Source organism: Rhipicephalus microplus, chromosome 2, assembly GCF_043290135.1.
Source record: "Rhipicephalus microplus isolate Deutch F79 chromosome 2, USDA_Rmic, whole genome shotgun sequence".
NCBI classification, from domain to species: domain Eukaryota; kingdom Metazoa; phylum Arthropoda; class Arachnida; order Ixodida; family Ixodidae; genus Rhipicephalus; species Rhipicephalus microplus.
The window spans coordinates 44,155,834-44,180,651 of NC_134701.1; positions in this window are offsets into that span (position 1 = coordinate 44,155,834).

Here is a 24,818-nt window from a genome sequence, read left to right on the forward strand (position 1 = left end):
ACATCCACGAAATATGTCCACTCGCGCTTCTCCGGTACTAGAAAAGACCCGAGGTAGTGTAGATGGAGAACAGGTTGAATAGGTCCACTATGCACAAACACGTGTGTTGCATTGGTCAGGTCGGATGCGATGTAAGATGTGAGTTTTGGAACAGGACGTATCGAACAGGGTTCAAGATCTCTAAAGAGCTCTCAAAGAAAATGAACATATTCGTGAGTAGACAGAGCTAAGTCGCTCGGTAGACGTAGCCGAGTGTCGTAGACGAGCTCCCCGCTCAAGCACCCGAATTACAATTTCAATGCGCACCGGATGCTCTGAAGTACCAGTCGCAGATGCTCAAGCCATTGGGATGGCGTGCCATCAGCAGTCAATAAGCGTGGCATTGACTAATACAACAACAGTTGGCTGCCACTAACACTAAAATCAAATAACTGAAAAGTAACTACGCGTGCGTTGGCGCTACTACCGCAACAACACGAAACAGATGGAGGCTTGTGTCCCCTAAGCTTAAAACACTGCCTCAATGGATGAGGTCAGGCGCACGAAGCGTAAGGTTGCCGAACCAACAGTCGTAAATACTTCAATAGAACAGAGGTCCAGCCGATAAATCAACGAATTGGAAAGTTAGAGAGCCTGTTCGACAAAATGTCTAGAGAACAAGCAGCTCACGGATAGTGTTACTTCCCTGGGTACAGCTTTTGATAACCTTACAGCTCGCTTAGGTTCGTTTCCTACAATGACAGAGTGCAGTTGCGGCAGACGTAATTGTATCACAGACACCAATCGTTTGATCTTTCGTTTTCATGTGACCTATTCCTACCAAAGGTCTAAAAATGCCTTCGACCCAGTCGGTCAGGAAAACGCCATATTTACAACAAGATGGCGAACGCGACTAGCACGAACTTCAGGCTGTGGGATTGCAGGAACTACCTAATTAAACGAGTGGCCTTGCAATTTCACCTCCAAAACGTCGAGTAGCTCCAGAAACATTTGCGTTGTAAGAGACAGGCTATCCTGCGAAATCGACTGGATATGCCACTCTCAGCGAACTTACAACTTCCGATAAGCGACCGGCCGCTGCAATACTGGTGCAACAGAACCTCACGGCAATCCAACATGACTTGCATTAACCAGAGATAGCTCATACTTTTGTGAACTTTTTCCAAAGAAACGCTCAGATAGCAGCGTCTACATTTTAAACGTTTATAGTCCTACAATAGACGTAAGTATACACGCAGCCACTCTCCTAAAAAAAGTCAGCTAGTTAGCTTGTCACTCAAAACTGATATTAATGGATGACTTTAAAGCGAATCACCGAATGGGGTTACAGCGAATGTGATCGCAAGGAAATTAAAATATGTGAAACGATTCGAGGCCTGAGACTGACCCAACTAACGCTTCCCGACCGACCGACCGACCGACCGACCATAATTGGGAACAGCGTCAGTCGGAACACATCCACTGACTTAACACTTGTAAAAAACGCTTATTCTGTTGCGTGGGAAAGCACTGAATGACACCTAGGAAGCAATCACTATCTATGTTCATCCAGCTACCCACTAAGGCTGTACGAGAAAAACATCCACTGCAAAACACATAAAATGCGACACTTTTAGATTCCTAAGAGACAAGTGCTCCATCATTTCTCTCGAGGATCTCTATGAGTGAACTGCCGATTTTTGTAATGATGCTAAAAGAGCTACTTGCGAAACACCAATGGAGTGGGACGGCCTGTCCTGGGCTCGAAGCTTGTGCACTTATGGGAAGCACAAGCCAGTTTCCATCGCCAATGGCTCTGCCAGAAACACAATGGAAACTTCAAACCATGACTAGCGTAAATCGACAGGGATATCGAGGAGTATTCAAAAAAACTTCATCAAACACAATGGCATCAGCTGTGTGACAGGATCAACAGACAACTAGGAAATAAAAACACGTGGCAGCTCCGCAGGCACTTATTGGGTGCTGAGCAGACTAAAAGTGCTTCGCGCAACAAAATGCATCAGCTCATTAACAAATATCCGGGTACGAACAACAAACTTATGCAAGAAATAAAATCTAAATATCTAAACCTACGTGTAGACGCATCGGGAATGCCAAAATACCCTAGAAATACTAACCAGGAGCTAGATCAAGACGTCACCGAAGCAGAATTATGAGCGCTATTGATTAGCATACATATGACGGCCACTCCAGGAAAAGACCAAGCTTCAAACCAAATACTCCATAACCTAGACGACAAGTCAATAGAGCAATCACTGATCTTTTTTAATAAACGCTGGGTGCCTGGGACACTTCCTGCAAGTTGGAAACATGCGCCAGTAGTCTTTATTCCTAAGCCAGTCAAGACACTAAATCCGGATATTCTTCGGCCTATTTCTCTCACCTCTTGTCTGAGGAAGGTGATAGAGCACGTTATTCTTCGAAGACTAGCAGCTTATGCGGAGTCGAATGGCCTGCTACCACCTACCATGGTAGGATTTTGGCAACAGTTATCCACACAAGATATAATGCTGCAACTTAAAAATGACGTACATAATCTGAGACACACAGCGACAAGCAAGAATATCCTAGGCTTGGATATCATTAAAATATTTGACAATGGCACCCACGCTGCTGTTCTTGATAACCTGGCCCACGTGAACGTCGGCAGTTGTACCTACACTTATATCAGAACTTTCCTGCATGAACGCACGACCGAGCTAAGCCTGAGCGACGTTAAAAGTGACAAAATCACCCTGGGAACAAGTGGCACCCCACAAGGAGCCGTGTTATCCCCATTTCTCTTTAACATTATCATGCGTGGCTTGTCAGCGCTTTTGGATCAGATTCTAAGGATTAGGAACTCACTGTATGCTGATGGAATTACCATACGGACTTGAAGACGCTTGTGGGTCGCAGCGGCAGTCAGATGCATGTCACGTCGATTCCGTCGGAAATTGACCAATCGACGAATGTTGTGGACTTTTGGCAAATATTCACCAAAGACTGGTTTCAGCGTTTTGGTGAAGTCGTCAGGAACCTCTGGATACCTATTTTATCTAGGTAGGCTCATTTTCCGGCAATCTACGACTGGGCTAACATCACGCAATGCCTGAGCCCGGCTGAGCCCAATGCCGACTAGGCTTGTGGCCGGCCTCCCCAGCCATGGCAGCGTCCACGAAGACAGGCTACGACCCCAGCACGATGCAGTGGGTTGACATCGAGGTGGCAGAAACACTGGAAGACCCCATACGAGGTGAAGACCAATATCTTCAGATCATGGTTCGCCAACTGCAAGAGAAGCTCGCTAAAATGATGCCTTGAGGCTCGACGGCCGCGCCCAGCCACAGGCTCGCAAAACATGATCAACACTCGCAGCTTGCGTTGAGTCCCCGCGGCAGCTGGCGACGTGGAAGCCAACACACACGCCTCGAGTCCGGTCGGACGAGTTGGTTATTGTGCTTAAACCAAAAATAACCATAGATCTGCACGCTGCGTTCGGTCGAGGCGGGATTGGCACCGCAGTGCAACACTTCACTGGCAGCACCATGAGCGCTGGTATCTCCGCGTGGCCGGTGCGGGACCAAAACATCGTTTTTGTAGGTGTGAAAACAGAAAGCCTGGCCTCGAAGCTCATCGGGCACACCACGCTGGCGATCGGGGACCGCCAGGTACCGTTTCAAGGACATTTGAAATCAGCTGGAAAAACCTGCCAGGGTGTCGTCACCGTCACAGACAATGAAACTTCGGAATCCCTTCGACGCAAGCTCTAGTGGATCGACGGCGAAATTTTGTATGTGCAGAAACTCGAAACATCTAACGTTGCAGTGGTGACCTTCAAAGGACGCCATGTTCTAAGATTCATTCACTACTGCTGTGAAAACGTGCCAGTGCGCTACTACAAGAAAACACTTTCGGCGTGTTACCGGTGTGGAAGGGTGGGCCACAAACCGGATGCGTGCCCCAATCCGGATAATCAGCGATGCATTCACTGTGGTGCGAAGGTGTAACTCACTCTGGAGGGCCCGGCGAAGCCCGACTGTCAACCCGAGTGCCTTATAGGCGATGAAAACCATTTCACCGGCTCTGCGCAGTGCGTCGGAAAATTCCGGAAGGCATGGAAGCCCGCTCCACCACAGCGGCAACATGGACTAAAAAACAAGCAAGAAGAACCCTCAGCACCTCTCAAGACTGACGAAAAAGCAAAGCTCATGCATTAGAAGCCCAAGCCAATCAAAGCCCCAGCCGGACAGAAGTCGAGGCCACCTACCTTCGGCGCCGAGGATTTCCCGTCACTGGCAAACCCACCCAAAAAGGTGAGCAATTCGGTAGGGGTCTTCTCTCGGTCTCCCACCACCACCACTCCTCCCCCTTATATCCTGAAATTTTAAAACAATCGGAAGCCATAAAAACGCATTGAAACTCTGGAACGCGAAAATCGGGTGCTGAAGGCGTCGCACGCTGCTACTCCTCCACCACCGTCAGAACCGGTGGCTATGCACACCTCCGACTGCTCTGACGATGAGCAGGACACTCATTCAGACGTATCGGGAAACACTAGTGTGTCTAAAACTGTAGTAAGTGCTTTCAACGACATTCAAGGTCGACTAAGCAGACTAGAGACTAAACTTGAGGAGCAGAGCAAAATGATCCTAGAACAAACCAAGCTTACAGTACAAGAAATTATTCCGCAGCAGCTGAACCTAACAGTCAGAACGGTAAAATGCTGTAGCTAAAAACATGAATACAAGGAAAGCATGGCGCCTTTTTCGAACTCTCGTGGACTCCGCCCAAACCAGAGGAGAATTGCAAAAGCAGCTCCCTCGAGCTCTGCATAGTTTTCAGGGAACCAACTCCCAGCTGGCTGATGCTTAGTGTGCTAGATACCTATGTCACAACCCGGATCCCATTAGGAACGCATATGAATATGCAGGTAGAGAAAACTGTCAGCTTGATGCCCCTTTTGAAATGTGGGATCTGAAAGCATCACTGAAAAAAACGCAGAGGGGCACTGCCCCGGGCCGACACCTGATCACGGTAAAACTGTTAGCAAATCTGTCAGACGACTCTTATTGGCATCTAGTGCAGTACATTAACGCAATCTGGGATGGCCAACCACAGCCAACTGAATGGAAAACAGCCGTTGTCACATTCATTCCCAAACCAGGCAAGCAAATCAGCACGGACAACCTCAGACTTATACCATTAACTTCATGTGCCAGCAAATAATGGAAACAATGGTTAGAGACCATCTCGCCACGTACCTCGAGAGCACGGGGCATTTCGCAGATTCCATGTTTGGCTTTAGGCCACTACTGTCTGCGCAAGATATCCTCCTGCAATTAAAACGAGACATTGTCCAACCCATTCCCTCGACGCACAATGACAGGGCAATCCTTGCACTCGACCTTAAAGGCACATTCGACAGCGTTGAACCTGAAAGCATCCTGAAGAACTTGAGTAGTACCCATTGCGGTAAGAAAATCTTTGCCTACATCAGAGACTTTCTCTCTGAGAGACTGGCGTTCATTCGCATAGATAATGAGGAATATGGACCATTCAAAATGGGGACGCGGGGAACCCCGCAAGGAGCTGTGCTATCTCCGCTTCTATTCACATTGCCATGATGAAGCTCCCGCAAGCATTGGCAGTAGTGAAAGGAAATATCATGCAATATACGCCGGTGATATAGCAATCTAGACGAATTGGGGCAGTTTAGGAGAAATCGAAGACCGCCTGCAGCAGACCGCCTTCATTGTGGAGGACCATGTGGCTCATTGAGGGTTGCAGTGCACTCCAAACGAATCTGAATTCCGGAATATCAGAGAAAACATTAAAGATAGGACTACCCTAAACTTGATGGCATCAGGATCAACCATACGAGAGGTTTCAGAACTACGAATCCTTGGTCTTCTGATTCGCGGCAGAACAAAAAACAGCACCACGCTAGACAAGCTACGGAAAATTGGAGAACAGGTAGGGCACATGATCCGCCGAGTGTCAAACAAGTGCGGGGGGCTACGAGGGAGGGACGCGATTCTGCTCGCCCATGCTTTTGTAACTAGCAGGATTCCATATTCAATACCGTGCTTACGAATGACTAAACACGAAGATAACAAAGTCGATGCTATTCTTAAGAAAGTAAATAAGCACGCACTTGATTAACCCATCAGCACTTCAAATTAGAAACTCTCTGCATTGGGAGTCTTTAACTCTATACAAAAGGTCCAAGAAGCCCACCTCACAAATCACTATACGCGTCTTACGCAGACGCCCCCCGGGCGGCGCCTACTCAACCACCTCTTGATCTGGCATGAATGCGAAATTGAAAACGCGGAGCGTATTAATGAACTTTGGAGAAAACTCTGGGTGTCCCCGCTTCCCCGCAATATGACCAGGGAGGCACACCAGGGTAGAATGCAAGCGCGCGCTGAGGCACTTGAATAACGGCTTGGCTCCGGTAATGGGGTCTTCTACGTCGATGTGGCCGGGCCGTCACCTAAGGGATACTACACAGCGGCGGTAGTACATCAATGAATGCAGGTAAACGGCCTCATTTTTAAAGCACCAAGCCCAGGTAAGGCAGAGGAGGTGGCCATTGCACTGGCAGTATCCCATCTAAACTCAAAACAAATAGTTGCAGACTCTCGAAGAGCCTGCGAGAGCTATCTTGCAGGGGAAATCTCGCCATTGGCTAATGTACTTTTAAAATTCAGCATCAGGAACCACGGTCTTACCCCAAAACGTCTTATATGGACTCCGGGACATCATGGTCTACGGGGTAACGAGGCTGCACATGCAGCGGCCCACGTGCTTACTTCCCGGGAAGCTCCCCGTTTCCCTGATAGACCTGAACGTCCCACACCTTTAACATGGTTTGGAGAAATCGAAGAATACTACATTGAGCAACACCGCTTGTATCCCGCACCAACGAAGGGACTCCCGAAAACGAAGGAGCGCGTCCTGCGGCGCCTACAGACAAACACGCTGCTCTGTCCAGCCATACTCAAATATTACGACACAAAAATAAGAGGGCAGTGCCAGTACTGTGGGGAAGTGGCCAACATTTACCATATGGTCGGGGCTTGCCAAATGAACCCAAAATTAACCCCCTTTCCCGACCCCACCAAAGAGGACTGCGAGACGACCCTAATCAATAGCTCCACACTAGAGGAACAGCGAACTCTAGTCCAGTGGCCTCGGGTGGCGGCCTCGACTAATAACGACCCGGACTAGGGGTGTCAAACAGCCCTGTGGGATAAGGGCTATCTGGCACAGTCAGCATCAATAAAGGTTTTTTTTTCTTCCATACGGACCTGCACAGGGTCATATGGGCAAATTTGCGTAGCATTACAAACAGCGGAAGACACTGTACAAGAATACGTACAGAAAATGTGCCTTAGTTGTTCCCCCGAGAAATCCGAGTTCTTATGAATAAAAAACAGAAGAAAAAAGGACGACCCGTACAATAAAGTCCACTCTGTGATTCATATCATAGTAAATGGAAACATTGTCCCTACTGTTCCTACAAATTAACAAGAGTGTTTGAAATGCTCATCCACCATAACAATCATAACGCAGAAGCTATAAAAAACTACAGGCCTCAATACAACAAACCATAAGGCTTCTATGGAGAGTGGCAACTAAAAATCAAGGAATGGAGGAACAAGACCTTTGCTAATTATTTCATGTCTTTGTAATCAGCATGGTCACCTACTCGTTCCCCTACTCTCATATAAGAAAGGGAGATATAGAAAAATTAAAGTCTCTGATAAGACAGACATATAAGCGTGCTCTGCGACTTCCTCGGTACGCAAGCGCCAAAAACCTAGTGCGTTCGGCTATTCACAACACAATAAAGAAGTTAATCGAAGGGCACCCAACAGCCGAAGAAGAAAGTCTTTCACGCACCAAGACAGGCTTGCAGATACACAGCCGCCTCGGGCGACGCAGTAGTTGCACACTCACTGACAAGATTATCTTACAAGTGGCAACTCGTGCACACGTTAAAATTAAACTCCTGCCAAAAACATGCTGGCAGGACTAAATGACGAAATGAGAAAAGTAAAAGGAAAAAACTCGTGCAAATCTTTAAGGATCGCCAAAACGTACTTCGCTACCCGACAGGCGAAGGACCGTTACACCGTCTGCCCGATGAACGGCCACGGGAAACGTATCACTGCAGTCACTGTAAAACATTGGCCCGAATCTACATGTCACACTGTAAATGTCGTCGAAAGACGATAGTCTTACGTCTGGAGAGAGTGAACAAAACGTTTATTTGATGTTCTGCACAATAGAATCAGTGAATGGTATTCTGAAGGCGCTGCGTTAGAGTGCCTCGAGCGCGTAACAGAGGCAGACAAGTGCATCTAGGCACGTTAAACTTGAGTGCCCTCTGGCAGTTATCTTGGAAAACGAAGGCATGCGCGACCGCGGAGAAAGATGCGCGCCAGTCACGGAGGTGATTAGGTGTAGAATGGAAAGCGACGGGTAGGTGCCATTACCATGCCGTCACAGCAAAGCATTGGAAATACCTTCTTGAGCATCGCGTTGCACTGTCAGCGCAGCACGTTAAACGCTACAGTCCTTAGAGTGCTTTGTGTGTGTCCTCTTTTAGTGTAAAGGCAGACATACAAAACACAGACATGTTGTGGTGCCTCAGATATGCGCAATAATTGCTTTTATAATTGACAATCGCACACCTATGAACGCTAAACCTTGAGCAATATTGGTGGCACTTCGGATGGGGTTGGCCGTTCGGTGTCGTTTGAGGTATCGTTAGGGCGGACAAACAGACAAATGTACAGACAGGCAGACAGACAGACAGACAGACCAAAACTTTTTCGTCGACCTTTTCCAAGGAAGACTATCGTCTTCAAAACAGCTTCTGCCTTAGAGGCAGAAGCCGTGGTCACGCTGTCCATTTCTGTCAAAGCAACTAGTTACATCTTGTTTGATTCTAAAAGGACCCTCACTAACTTTATGATGGGCTGTGTTTGTCTGATCGTGGCCAACATCCTCAAAAATAACCAACGAAGCGATAAGCTAGAACATGTATGGGTGCCCGTTCACGCGGGAAATCCAGGGAATGAGGCAGCTCACCATGTAGCTCAAAGTTTGATCCACCACGAGGCGAAATATCTTCAGCTCTGGAGTTCTCGCAGGAAGAGATCACCACATACAACGATATTACCGCTTATTACAGATAAAACCGCAAAAACTACGTGGCCCCACATACTGCTCACGAGGGAACAGGCTATGATCTGGAAGCAAATTCAAACAAATTGTTTTCCGAGCCCTCATCGGCTGTCTCAAATTTACCTAGAAGACATTCGACCACACTACCAACATTGCGACTGACTGCTTGAGAGATACCCAAAATTACATTCTTTGGGAATGCGAGGCGAACACTCCCTCCAAAACATTACTGCCAGCTTCCTTTCTCGGGAAGGGGGAGTCACTCCTATCGTTGACGATTACTGTGTACAGGCAGAAGCAGTTACCTGGGCTAAAGTGGTCATGGCAAGCTACTGACCACCACCCTCCACACCACAGCATATTGAGGTCAAGGACCTCGTTGTGTCTTTCAGTAAACTTGTTTCTCTCTCATTCCACGAGGCCATTGGTGTATGGATGTTAGCGGCCGTGCGAAGACAATGTGTACCAAGCAAGTGCAGAAGTTATCGAACAAGGGCTGACAAATCGCTGTCATCTGTCAGTCACTGTTTCGGTAGGGCATCTGAAACGCGCGACTCATGTTGTGTCAAATGCTGCCGCCATCGTTGCTGTAGCGCTGTCTGAAAGCGGAGTCGCTTCTAGTGAGCGAATAAATTTGCCGACAGCTGTGAGCAGGCAGCGAAATCTATCACATGGGAGTGGTCCGACAATGTCCTTGTGGACAATGTTGAAACAATGGTCAGACTGCACTTTCTCGTTGGGAAAACGAGGTACCAGTGGACATCGGCACGTTAAAAGGGTGTAAATTCGCGTACCCAGTCGCGTACAACTGCGTTCATCTGAAGCCATACGTAGCTTCGTGAAACAAGGCGTTGCGAGGCACGAACGCCGGGGTGAGCAAGCTGGTACAGCTCGTCGAACAGCTGCTTGCATAGCGTAGTAAGCACGAAGGGTCTGGGTGTGCCTGTCGACGTGTCGCAGGCAAAATTGGCGCCATCAGGCAGGAGGAGGTCGTCCATTTGATGTGCTGTTTTAGATGAGCGCAGTTTTTGAGGAGCGCGGGATCATTAGCTTGGTGTGCTGCGAGCGTCTGCTCATTGAGTAGTGCAAGAGCTTCAGGTGATGTCTCTGCGTCCACACTGCTGAGAGTGTCGACTGGTATGTTCTGGCCTCGGCTTGTGTCTCGGATGCCGGTGGGCACCTCCGATATTGACAGTGGTTGACGGGTTTTTCGTGGCGTGTAGGCCGACAACTCTCTGCAAATCGCATATGTCAAGTGCTTGTGGTCCATGAAAATAGTAAATGGTCGAACTTCCACGAAATGGGGGAAATGTTGAATGGCGAGGTGAATTCCTTGTAACTCTTGACCAAATGTGCTATAACAAGCTTGTGTTGGGCCGAGTTTCTTGTAGAAAAAAGCTAGAGGTTGGATTGAGTTGTTAACGTGATTCTGGAGAACCGCTTCCACGGTTGTGCTAGACGCGTCGCTCATGAGGGCGAGCGATGTGGTGGGGTTGGGATGCGCCAAGGAGGCAGTGTTGGCGAGTGCGCCCTTGATCTTGATCAATGCGTCTCTAGCAGGGTTGTCACAATGTAACAACGACGTCTTGTCCTTGCTGGTAAGCAGGCAGTCCAAAGGGGCGACTATATCAGCGGTAAAGCTAACCATGCATAGGAACTGCCACAGCTTAGTGACTGTCGTGGGTCTCGGAAAGCTCTGTAGAGCTTGGAATTTTGAGGAATATGGGCTGAGGCCTCCGGTGTGCAGTTGATTTCCCAGAAAGACGAGGTTAGAGACACCAAACTCACTTTTTGAGACGTTGATGACAATATCGTCGTCAGACAGTCACTGTAAGAGACAACGAAGACGTTATAAATGCGCTTCAACAGATTTACTGGCCAATAACAAGCCGTCTACGTGGGCGAAGACAATGGGTAGACAATGCATGATTGTGTCGATGAAACCTTTAGATGATAAGCGGCATTTTAGACCAAATGGCATTCGCTGAAACTTGAAGAACCCCGAAAGTGTTATAAAGGCCACCTTAAATATATCTGGCTCAACGACGGGAATTTTATGGTAGGTGTGGACTAGGTCGATCGTCGAAAAGGTGGTCGCGAGGTGAAAAGTGGCGGTGAAATGCTGTATGTTGGCCAACTGGTACCGATCCAGAATCACCTTAGTGTTTAGAGATCGGTAGTTTCCGCATGGTCTCCAGTCACCTCATTTCTTGGACACTATGTGGAGTGCAGAGGCCCAGTTAGTTGCGGATGGGCGAATGATACGTAATTTGAGCTAGTGCTCAAATTCTCCAGGTCGAACTTTGAGGTCGTGCGGAGCAAGTCGACATTGCCGCTAACAACGACATGCTCACGCACAAGGCGCAGCAGAGTCACAGCGAACGCTGGAAGAGTGACTTTCCAAAGCCTTTTCTAAACGCTGTTTTTGTAACTGCTACAAGCCCACTTGCTGCGTACTTACTACGTCATTATTAATCATAGTTTTAGGGTAGTAGGCCCAAATTCACAATGCTATTCTTCATCATTCTATTGAGAAGCATGGTATTCACTAAATGCTTGCAAAAAATTTAGTACCAAAGGATGGATGGTAAAACTTTATTTCGTCAGAAAGCAACTGCGGATGATTCCATGCTAGATGGTCATCAACCCAAGGTTGGCGGTGATCTGTGTGGCCCACTCCGTGACCATTAACTGGAAGACTGGGTCTGAGCTGGTAAACACGGCCTTCCAGTGCTCAAGAGAGGGATCACGCATAATATCCACCGGTGGTAGCACTATGCAACATTTCTGAAGTATGTGGTCATATGTTGCCACGGCCTGGCACCATTTGCATTGGGGCTTCATCTCCTCCTGGTATATTTTGTTCAACACGTAAAGGTTGAAAAAACATCACGTCTGCAGTTTTCTCCAGACGCATTCCTGCGCCTCAGTCAACCGCTTGTGCGGGTGCGGATAAAACGTCCACTCTAGTTTACAATGATTTGTTACGTCGTGAAAGGACACCAGCCCATCTCTCGCGGACGTCCCCGGAATGGGCGGCTCACCGGCCGGCCGACAAAACCTCGAGCATTCAGGTGAGCCGCCTCATTCTCAAGGTTCCCAGAGTGTCCTGGTACCGAGACAATTTCTACTTCTCGATTTTCTTGTCCCGTGGACCCGTGCAGAAGTCGTGCGGCGGTCGCCGATATTTTTCCCCTCGCCAGATTTTGGATGGCTTGCTGTCTTTGATTCACTGAGAATCAAGCCTAACTGCGAATTCATTATAGCTAGCCCTATTGCCGCTTCCTCTGCAGTTTCTGAGGAGTGGGTTTCGACCAATACAGAGGCGACCAAGCGTTCCCGCCTGTACACCACAACAATCACAATCGCATCTTTGTCTTTATATTCCGCGACATCTGTATAGAGTGCCGCTTTGTACTCGCCGAACTCAACATGTAGAGCTCTGGCTCTTGCCTGCCTGCGCTGCATATGGTGAATCGGGTGCATATTTTTGGGCAAAGTTTTTATGTGCAGGGCCTTATGTAACTCTCGTCGCAACTGAATTTTAGTGTGCCCTGTGGGAGCCTTACCTCCAATGATAATCCTTTCCACTATAATCCTGCCCACTTTGGTTGTTGGAAGCCTAGCGTGCTGCATCACCAGATGCGCCTCCCATAATTCGTCCAGGGTGTTGTGCACACATAGTTTTAACAGCCTTTCTGTAGGCGCGTTGTTAGGCAACCCAAGCGCTGCCTAGTAAGCTTGCCGGATCATACACTCTCTAAGGAAAATTACCCGAAAAGGAGTAACGGAGCCCAATGGGCGCGTGCGACGAATAAATAGTCCGTTGGGGAGCAGCCACAGAGGGAAGCGTGCAGCGCGAAACCACTTAGTCTCCAAAGGGATGAACCGTCACGTGATTGCAGGCAGCGCGAAAAGCGTTGTCAAGGTGACTAGCGCTCTTTTCCCACAGAACACAAGTCCTTCTCCTCCTCTGATGGCTCAGTCTTTTCCCGTATTTTGCCGGCGACGGTTCGCGGTGCGTCGCGCTCGGAGTGCTCGACCACGGCTGCCTGCATTCGACAATCTAAGAATTACAACGTGTTGCTTGTGTGTACGTTTGGATGAGCGTGGGCTGCAGCTTTTGCGTTTCGCTGCACCCATGAAGTCTGGAGCAAGCCTCCATGCGTCACCACGCCGCGCTGTATATCTCTGGCCTCAAGATAGTCACGACCAACACACGACAGCAGCAGTTGGGGAGGCCAATATGGCTGCCGAGAAGTGCAGAAAACAGGGCAGAAAACAGCAGGGCAGAAAACAGCACTGGATTCTAAGGCAAGTAGGTATTCATTCTTTATTCTACTCTACTTGTCGCGTGTGCGATACGGATGGCGCTTGCCGGTAACGGGCTCGGTCGTGTTGTATATCGCACGCACAAAATGCATCGCGAAGTCAGCTTCGGCGTCTGCAGTTCGCCTGTGCTTTGCGACCACCTGTAAATTGGCTGCCATTGCCATCGGCCTCCTGTACGCTCGCTCATCGAGTTCTCGCCTGTTTTCGCCGCCGCGATGAGCTCCGGGCTAACGATATCGGGCTGAGACCTCGTCGCTGTGTTGGCAGTCGTCGAAAACAAGTTGCGGGTTCTCGTAAAGAGCTTGGTTGTAGTATGTCGCGCGCTGTAAGGGCACCAGCACGGGCTGGCGGGGCTTTGCTAGCGTCGGAACTAACTGAAAATTGGTCGCCATTACAGTCGGTCACAAGCAGCTCAGCGCCGTCCGCTGGCGACGGCGGTGGACTCGCGTTTGCGCACTGCACTCGCTCGAGTTTGTGGAAAAGGGCCGCATTACCGTCGATTTCTTTGGCGCTAGCTCCAAACAAGCTCGGCGCTGTTCGTGGCGCCGGCAAAGCGCACGCTTGCTTTCCTGTTCGAAGTTCGCTGGCGGCAGACACTCCGCGTGCAACGCCGTGTTCGGTCTCGCGTTCGCTTGCTCGAGCTGAACGACGTCGCTCGCTTAGGACTCGCAGACTTGTTAGCGGCACGGAGGTTCGCGGAGTTGTAGCTGCAGCTGCCGCTCCTAGGCTGTTGCGCTACGGGGATCAAAATTAGTCTTTGACGATGTGTGACATCACGGTGAAGTTATTAGCATGTCATATCTCACGTATGTTTTCATTTTACCTTGCATGTATTTCTCATATGCATTTATATTCACGATCTGTCACGTGTGACTCACTATTTTACATACTTATTGTGCAGCCGTGGGCACCCAGCGTGCTGAAGACTGTGTGAGCTGGCGTCTGCGATGCCTCTCATCCATCTCTTTCGTCAGAGCAGCTTCAGAAGGACTGTGCGAGATGTGAAGGTAAAGTTACTTGTGTGTCGCATTTTAACGCTTGTTTTTATATTAACGTGCACGTACTTGTCATACGGGAGCATCTTTAGCTTTTTTCACGTGTGTCTAACTATTTTCACTACTTATTGTACGTGAAGCTGTGGGAACACAACAGGCAGAAGGCTGCGTGCGCTGGCGTCTGCAATGCCTGTAATATATCGCTTCTGTCGGAGGAGCTCCCCAAGGAGTGAACAAGATTTGATTGATTGATATGTGGGGTTTAACGTCCCAAAACCACTATACGATTATGAGAGACGCCGTAGTGGAGGGCTCCGTAAATTTAGACCACCTGGGGTTCTTTAACGTGCACCCAAATCTGAGAGTGAACAAGCTTTGACAACGACACCAGACTTGAACACTTCACCATGAATTCACTTAAAATAATGGAGAAACTTCATTTGTATGTCGAAAAATAAAAGATTTTGATGTCTCACTTTTGTTAATCGTTGTTGCCGTGACTGCGAAAGCAGTTGCACATAGATGGCTAACTACTTTGTCGCGTGTTCTTTTCTGTGCAGTTTGTTGCTCACTGCGTAGAAAAAACAGGCGAAAAAAAAGTATTAGGCCTGGCGAAAAAATAAACAAAAAAAAACGTTTGAACTGGGACAAAAAGTTCATCCAATTGAAATATTTGAGTGGATCAACCGTTCATCCGGCAAGGTGCAACTGTGAGGATTAACGGTTGGCCGGTAAGGTGTAAATGTGGAGGTTAACAGTTGCTCTATAAGGCGCAAACATGAGGACTAAATGTTAGTCCTTTGAGGTGAATTGTGAGACTAACGGTTACTCACTAAAGTGTAAGTGTGAGGACTAAATGTTAGTCCCTTGAGCTCATCTCTGGGGACTAACTGTTAAACCCTGTGCCGTTAGTCCTTAAAGAGAATAATGGCGGTGGCAGCCCCATTAATCCACAAAAGGACGTACCACACACCCTTTTAACACCCTTTTGCCTTAGAGTGTAGCCTCGATCTTGCCTTTTTCTGCAGCATCCAACTTCATATAGGTTGTCGCGTAAGTAATTCTGCTGAGCACAAACGCCTGTACCAGCTTACGGAGTTCTTTTTCTTTTACCCCGCTCTTAGGGTTAGCGATTCTCCTGATTGGCCAGACAGTAGCATTCAGATGGTCTTGGGTTTTTCGAGGGCCACCCTATTCTTTCTGTTAGTTTACAGATATAGACTAAGAATTCTAATCGTATGAGCTTCAGCTACCGCCCTACCCCCTACTTTCACCTCCAACGGTGGCGGCGGAATAAAGTGTATTTATTTATTTACACTCGTACCCACAATGAACTACTTATTGAGCCATTTATGAACTACTGTGGGGGGGGGGTACACAGAGAATTAATAAGTCATACATTTCAAGAACATTGGTAGTGAAAAACTAGAGAGAAATAGCGGCATACCTTGTGGTCAATACACATGAATTTCATACAGATCAGCTAACCCAGGCGAAGAGAGAAAATGAAAATGCAATTCATACTGTACAAACATAAAAAAATACAAAAACTATTTGATAAGAACTAAACACTGCATGAAATTCGACTGCAGCTGAAGACAGAATGGGATGTTAAACAGCGGCCACAAAAGCTTCGTTATTTATTATGCTGACCTTGTCAGCAGGCAGACGATTCCATTCAGAAATAGTTTTGGGGAAAAAGTGCTTTTTAAAAAGATTAGTCCTGCAACTATATTCTCTAACCTTGAGCTCATGATCTGTTCGTCCTGATACATAATGGGGCTGTAGAATATACTGATTATGGTCTATTCCAATGTGGCCATAGTATATACTTTGAAAAAGCTTCAAGCGCAAAATTTGTCTTTTTTTTAGAAGCTCCCAATTTAATGCTTTTTTGTAGCAGTAATGCTAAGGTTTCTCTCATAGCTACCGATAACGTATCTTGCAGCCATGTTCTGAACTCGCTCAAGCTTGTCGCAATCGGCATTTCTGGGAGGATCCCACACAGTGCACCCATACTCTAATAATGGTCTGACGTAGCTCTTGTGGAGAAGATCGCGGCCTGCTGAGGAAACAGCTTTGTGTTACGCCGCAAGATTCCCAACACCTTACATGCCTTTGCAATAACGTAAACGACGTGCCTGTGCCAACACATGCATGATGTAAGGAATACGCCCAAGTACTTATACTCTGAAACAGTTCGTAACGGAGAACCAGACAGACTATAAAGTGTCAATGTCATACGTTTTTTTTGTGAAACGCATATTGTCACGTGCTACAAAAGGTCTTCAACTAGGAAGAACTAAGCCGGCGGGGAGACGCACCGAAAACTGGCAAGATGGCTGCTTCATTGATTGATTGATATGTGGGGTTTAACGTCCCAAAACCACTATATGATTATGAGAGACGCCGTAGTGGAGGGCTCCGGAAATTTAGACCACCTGGGGTTCTTTAACGTGCACCCAAATCTGAGCACACGGGCCTACAACATTTCCGCCTCCATCGGAAATGCAGCCGCCGCAGCCGGGATTCGAACCCGCGCCCTGCGGGTCAGCAGCCGAGTACCTTAGCCACTAGACCAAGATGGCTGCTTCAATAATAAACAACTAGCCAGAGCACGCGCTACCCCCCAGGACATCATCTTCCATTCTCGCGGGCAGCCATGGCTTGCGCTCGCAGTAACTAGCGGCCAAGTGGCATTATTTCCCCTCTAAAAAAAGGCATCACTCTGATGCTCGGAAAGTACAAAGACAAAGTCGGGGCGAACCAACACAAATTACGCGCATACACAAAAACAGCGATATGGTTCATGCGCAGTCACACTACCACGTGAAGTACGGCTTCAGGCGCACCACGTGGACAATCTCTGAGGAGTGCCTTTGCCGTCGTGGCGAGAAGGCGCCGTCAGGAACTACCTCGTAGTTCACATCGCTCACGCGTCGCAAAACTTTGTATGGTCCGAAGTAACGACTGAGCAGTTTTTCTGACAATCCCTGGCATCGGACTAGAGTCCACACCCAAACTTGATCGCCTGGATGGTATTAAACTTGTCGATGGCGAGCGTTGTAGCGGCATGCGTCTGTACTCTGCTGGTGCGTAATGTGTAGGCGTGCTAACTGGCGTGCTTCTTCGGTGTACTGGGTAAGCTGCACAGCATCAGAAGTGATCAAAGCATCGCAATTGTGTGGAAGCATCGCATCCAGTATGGCCTGGACCTCATGTCCATAGAAAAGACGGAAAGGCGTGAATCGCGTAGTTTCCTGGACGGCAGTACTGTACGCGAATATGACGTACGGTAGCACCTGGCCCCAGGTCTTATGCTGGACATCTACGTACATAGATAACATGTCAGCGATGGTCTTGTTGAGTCCCTCTGTCAAGCCATTGCTCTGCGCATGATATGCCGTGGTCTTGCTATGGCTCGTTTACTCGTGTAGCTAAGCTTGAATACGTCATGAATGAGCTGGGCCGTGAATGCTGTTCCTCTGTCTGTGATCACGCACGATGGGGCGCCATGTCGAAGAACGATCTGGTCCATAAAGAATTGGGCGACGTCGAAAGCAGTAGCGCGCTGTAATGCCTTTGTTTCGGCGTACTTCGTCAAGTAGTCGGTGGCTACTACGATCCACTTGTTGCCGTCAGGTGATAGCGAAAAGGGCCCCAGTAAATTCATTCCTACTTGATCAAATGGCGCTCTGGGTGGTTCTATTGGTTGAAGAAGCCCCGCGGGCTTTAGTGGCGGGAATTTGTGGCGTTGACATTCCCGGCAGCTTTTCACGTAACTGATGCAGAAAGATTAGGCAAGTAGTATGCTTGTCGAACTCTAGCGAGAGTTTGAGACGAACGTAAGTGACCAGATGTGGGCTCATATTGGCAGGCAAGAAGAATGTCGTCACGCATGTCAGCTGGCAAGAATAGAAGATAGGTTCTCTCATTGCCGTTGGAGTTTTTATTACACAGGACCCCATCTCGCAGACAGAACAACGACAAACTACGAGAAATACATCGAGGTATGGACGAGTTGCGTCCTTCAAGGTTTCCGATGACTGCGCAAATTTCATCGTCCGCACGATGTCGCGTAATCAGATCTGTTGTAGTAAGGGCCCCGAGAAAACCATCGTCATCCTCGGTGTCGTGGCCACAAACTTCGACAGGAGCACGGGATAAGGAATCAGCATCTTCGTGCTTGCGGCCCGATTTGTAAGCGATCGTGAAATCGTATTCCTGCAGACGAAGACTCTATCGTGCCAGTCCGCCACACGGGTCCCGTAGGTGGGCTAACCAGCACAACGAATGATGGTCGGTCACTACCTTGAAGTGGCGTCCGTAAAGGTAAGGCCTAAATTTCACCGTGGCCCATACAACAGCGAAGCACCCTTTCTCTGACGTGGAGTAGTTGATCTCGGCGTGGCAAAGAGTGCGGCGAGCGTACGCTATCACTCACTCTGTGTCCTCTTGTTGTTGTACGAGGACAGCACCAAGACCCACGTTGCTGGCGTCAATATGAATTTCAGTATCAGCGTCTTAGTCAAAGTGAGCGAGGCCTGGTGTGGTGTCTGCAAAACGCTCCCGTAGTTCAGAGAAAGCTGCGTCCTGTTCGTCCTCCCAGACGAATCGAACATCTTTTACGAGTGAGTCAAGTGAGCGGGTCAGCAATCCTAAAATAATTGGCTATAAAGCGGCGATAGTACGCGCAGAGCCCTAGAAAGTAACGCACTGCTTTCTTATCATTTAGAACAGGAAATGACGCCACGGTGGTACTTTTGTCAGGGTCTGGTCGAATACCATCCGCACTGACAACATGGCCGAGAAACTTGAGTTCTTTGTAACCAAAATGGCATTTCCTGGCTTCAGTGTCAGGTTAGCAGAGCGGAGCGCTTCCAGCACATTCTGCAGACGCTTCAGGTGCTCCTCACAGGTAGAAGAAAACATGACATCATCGAGGTAAAGAACGTGTGCCACTTTAGACCGGTAAGAACAGTGTCCATCATTCTCTGGAATGTCGCAGGTGCAGAACAGAGGCCTGAATTCGTATAGGCCATCCGGTGTAACCAAGGCGGTTTTCTCACGATCTTGTTCATCAACTTCGATCGGCCAGTCGTCACTTTTCAAGCCTATCGATGAAAAATACTTGGCCCGCCGCAGTCTCTCGAGAGAATCGTCGATGCGAGGCAGCGGATAGACGTCTTTTTTCGTCACGCTGTTAAGTTTCCTGTAGTCCACGCAGAAGCGCCGTGATCCATCTTTTTTCTTCCCGCGCACGACCGGAGATGACCAGGCACTCTTCGAAAGTTGGATAATGTCATCTTGCAACATCTCTTTGACTTAAGCATTTATAACGTCAGGTTCCTTTGCGAAACGCGGTAAGGGGCTTTTTTATTGGCGAGGCGTTGTTATACGTAATTATTTGGTGTTTGGTGATCGGTGTCTGACGAACCTTCTAATTGGACGCGAAGCACTCTTTAAATTGATATAGCAGTTCATGTAGCTCGCTGTGTTGTTGTTGCGAGAGGGTCGAGTTGACATGAACTTTTCCAAGTAGTGACGTCACGTCGCTTGTTGTCGGTCGAAGCCCGTCGTTGGATGATGTAAATGCGAAGCATTCAGAAACGTCTGCGATAGGGTAGGCGAAAGCGATTGCGGTGTCACGAAACAGGTGCCGGTACACGTTACTGAAATTAGTCACAAGTAGGGCAGAGTGTCCGTCATAAAGCGTGACGAGGCTGCGTGCAGGTCTGTGCAAACAAAAGCGTCAAGTTGCCAACGGCGACAACCTCACCATCCCATAACTTGTCAGACACCACATAAACTAGGACGCCTGAACGTGGAGGCAACGTTATTCTGTCGGCAGAAACGCGAAGCGTGCTGTCACGGATGTCGTCAGGTTTGTCGGAGAATCCAGCTGTCGAAAACGTCACGGTACGCTCTCGAAGATCGATAATAGCGCCGTGCTTCTGCAAAAGTCGACTCCGAGGGTTAGGTCTCGGGAACAGTCATGAAGTACGAGGCAGCTAGCGAGAAACGTACGTCCCCGAATGCTCCCTCTGATAGTGCACATGCCGATTGGGATGACTACGTGCCTGCCGGCAGTACAAATTTGTACTTCGTACCAAGGCGTTACAACCTTCTTTATGTGCGCTGATAGTTTCCCGCTTATGATCGAGTAGTCCGCACCTGTGTCCAATAATACACTAACGTCGTGGTGACCGTCGACTACCACATTTATATCCAGAGAACATCTGCTTCTGGCTTTCGTCACTGTCGTCGGAGAACCGCTCCGTGTCCGTGCTGGCATCGGTGGGAGGCCTTGCTTGCGTCGAGTGTCAGCGGCTTCGCTCCCGAAGGTCGCTGTCGTTAGTCTTCCCACCTAGGGCTTGGCGAGCGCGCTGGCGCCGCTCCTGGGAGGCTCCGAAAATTTGGAGAAGATCGCCTTGGGGATGGGGACCGCGACTGCCGCCGCAGTGACATGCGCTGCTGTGAGAAGTAATCTTCAATAGCTCTCGGTCTTTTGCCAAAGCTCGGCCGTGGTGAGTTGACGGCAAAACCCTGTAGTCCGAGGCGACTAGAGGGACATTCCCGGTACACATATCCAGCTTCACCACAGTGGTAACACAGTGGCCGTCTGTCCGGTGTGCGCCATACGTCGGATTTTCTGGGAAGCAGCTGCCGATTTTCTAAGTGCTGAATTGGCTGCAGCGAAGAAAGTGCATCCTGATGCATAGGACTAACGAAGCGCGGTGAAGCAGGGATATATCGGCTTACATCTCCTGCGTATGATGCACGATGTGACTCCGCCGGGACAGGCGGGACATAGCTGGAAGGCGGCACTTGGAGAGCCTGTCGTACTTCGTTTCTGACAAGGCTGCAAATAGACCCTGCAGTAAGTTGGGACTGGCACTGAATCTTTTGTAGTTCGCCGCGCACCACCGATTGAATGAGATCGCAAAGAGACTCGATATTGATGTTGCCTGCCGCACCTCCGATCTGGCCTATTGACGAAGCGGCACTCACTTGCCGGTCGTACACAGTAGAGCGCTGCTGCAGCACTTGCTCCATGTCTGTGGCTTCGGTCGAAAATTTTGCCAAGGTCTTTGGGGGACATCGAACGGGCCCAGCGAAAAGCTGCTCCTTCACTCCTCGCATTAAATAACGGACCTTCTTTTCTTCTGCCATGTCGGGGTCAGCTCGACGAAGGAGGCTCGTCATGTCCTCGACGTACATCATGAAGCTTTCATTCGGCATTTGGAGGCGCGACCGAATCGCTCGCTCGGCTCGTTCGCGGCGATCGGGATTGGCCCAACTTTTTTCTCAGAGGGGGAATAATGCCACTTGGCCGCTAGTTACGGCGAGCGCAAGCCATGGCTGCCCGCGAGAATGGAAGACGATGTTCTGGGGCAGCGCGTGCTCTGGCTAATTGTTTATTATTGAAGCAGCCATCTTGCCAGTAGGTATCGACGAAAAACTCTCCACGAGGGAAAAGGCTCACGGTTTTCGTACCAAGTACGAGCGGCGTCCTCCAAGCTGAAATACACGTTCCTCATTTTATCGAAGTTGGTCCAACCATTGTAATCCGAAACCCGTTTGAATTGGGCCAGCCAGTCTTCGACATCCTCCAAGACGGAACCGTGGGGAACACCTTCGGCACACGTGGCTTTCACAACGTATGATGCGTGGCCGCAGCGCTTTCCTGTGTGTTGGAGGCTGCAGCGCCTTCCGTAGCATCCGGGGGTGTGACAAACGTCATCTCGGGAAGAGGTCCACGCTCAGGAGGTAGTCCTCGGAGTCTTTGGCTTGAGCGGTGAACAGGTGTTGTCACTGCAAGTACAGGGCTACCTGGAGGCGTTTGAAACATCGGCTGCGGGTTACCCAGCACCTCCACCAGCTGTCACATGCTACAAAAGGTCTTCAACTAAGAAGAACTGAGCCGGCGGAAGACGCACCGAAAACTGGCAAGATGGCTGCTTCAATAATAAACAACTAGCCAGAACCCGCGCTGCCCCGGAACATTGTCTTCCATTTTCGTGGGCAGCCATGGCTTGCGCTAGCCGTAACAAGCGGCAATATGAACAGTTTTCTGCACGTTTATTTCCATATGTGAATCACGGCACCAGATTTCCATTTTCATTAAATCATCTTGTAAAAGAACGGTATCATCGACGCTTGTCAATTCCCTATATATTATTAGATCATCATCAAACAATTTGATAAAAGAAGCGATGGTGTCGGGAAGATAATTTATGAATAATAAAAAGAGCAAGGGGCCCAACACTGAGCCCCGAGGGACACCAGATATTACGCTAGCCATACCCGATTTTGCGCCATTTACCACTACGTACTGAGAACGCAAAGAGAAGTATTCCCGAATGCATGTTATCACCTGTTCATTGATATTGTGACGGAGCGAGGTCTTGGCTTACAGGACAGCGTCCACCGAGAGTCGGCAGCCAAACAAGATGTCTGAGTTGCCTCTCGTGCAAGCGCCTAACGCACAGGCGTCTTCTTCATCTTCGCTAAGTGCCACGCTTGCTCCTCTCGATGATGCACCGTAACATCACTCCCCTGCGGCGGAAGCGCCGTCACGGCGCTTAGTACGGCGGCGACGAACGAGGAGGGTGATACGGTTTCAGTCTGGAAACGTGTACAACGTCTGTCTGGAGTGAGGTGGTCGAAAAGGCATTGTTTGGGGGTGCGATCTCGTATCTCACGTCACTAAGTTGTCGTAACATTTTGTAGGGGCCATGGTAGTGTGATAGTAGCTTCTCTGATAAGCCGACTTGGCGGTTTGGTGTCCAGAGAAGTACCAGAGACCCCGGCGAGAAGTGCACGCTTTGGTGGCGACTGTCATAGCGGTCTTTTTGGTGCGCTTGCGACCAGTGCAGCCGATCACGGGCAAGCTGACGGGCTGCATGGGCTCGAGAAACGACATCGCTGGCGTACTCAGTAGACAAGGGGGCAGCCGAAGGAAGGAGCGTGTCAAATGGTAATGCTGGATGTCGGCCAAATAGCAAATAAAACGGCGAATAACTAGCTGTGTCGTGCCGTGAAGAATTGTACGCGAACGTGACAAAGGGGAGTTCTTTGTCCCAGTCACGGTGATCTGGCGAAACGTACATTGACAGCATCTGCGTCAGCGTTCGGTTCAGACGCTCGGTCAATCCCTTTGTCTGTGGATGATAAGCGGTGGTAAGCTTGTGCTCAGTGGAGCAGGCGCGGAGAATATTGTCACGGGGTCGTGACGTGGCCGAAGACAGGAGACTTCGTGTTAGGATTTAACTGTTTATTTGGGCGAACCTGTGCCCGGTAAACTGAAAGTCCAATTACAGCAGCAGTCTCGCACAGATAGCAGTCTCGGACTGATGGCGGCTAACGGAGCGTCGGCCTTCGATCAACTACTGACAAGCGGCGAAGCGCGTCGGCATTTATACCCTTGCCGTCAAATGTTCTAGCGCTATCGCTGGCGGCGGCGTGCGTTCCAGAACAATCTGTACCATTCGCACAGTGGCCGTGATCTTATCGAAATGATCTACTACAGTCCGGAACCCTCTAGAAAACTACAGGCGCGGTTTGCGCTGAGAATCGTGTGGTGTTTTGGGACGATAACAAAAACTTGGGAAATGGAACGTGGCATTGCCCCCCTCTGAAAAAGGCATCGTCTCGATGCTTTAACTAAAGATGAAGGTACAATAATAATGCAAGAAAGTACAATGAATAAATTACGATACAACAATAATACAAAAAAAACACTCGTTCAGTTTGTTAACGCGCATGAAACGGCTTGAGGCGCGCGACATGGACGACTTCAGGTCGCGATCGGCGTCGTTGAGAGTTCGTAATGCCGTCGGGGACAACCTCGTAATCAAGTGGGCCGAGACGTCGAACCACCCTGTACGGTCCGAAGTACCGTCGCAGAAGCTTTTCACTTAGTCCACGTCGGCGTATCGGCGTCCACACCCAAACACGTTCACCGGGCTGGTATTCCACAAAGCGTCGTCGAAGGTTGTAGCGGTGGCTGTCGGTCGTCTGTTGATTCTTGATACGGAGCCGCGCAAGTTGTCGGGCTTCTTCGGCGCGATGAAGGTACTCGCTCACATCGATGTTTTCTTCGTCGGTGACGTTGGGTAACATGGCATCGAGCGTCGTTGCCGGGCTCCTTCCGTAGACCAATTTGTATGGAGATATCTGCGTCGTCTCCTGCACCGCCGTGTTGTATGCGAAGGTCACATACGGAAGAATGGCATCCCACGTCTTGTGTTCGACATCGACGTACATTGACAGCATGTCGGCGATCGTCTTGTTAAGCCGCTCGGT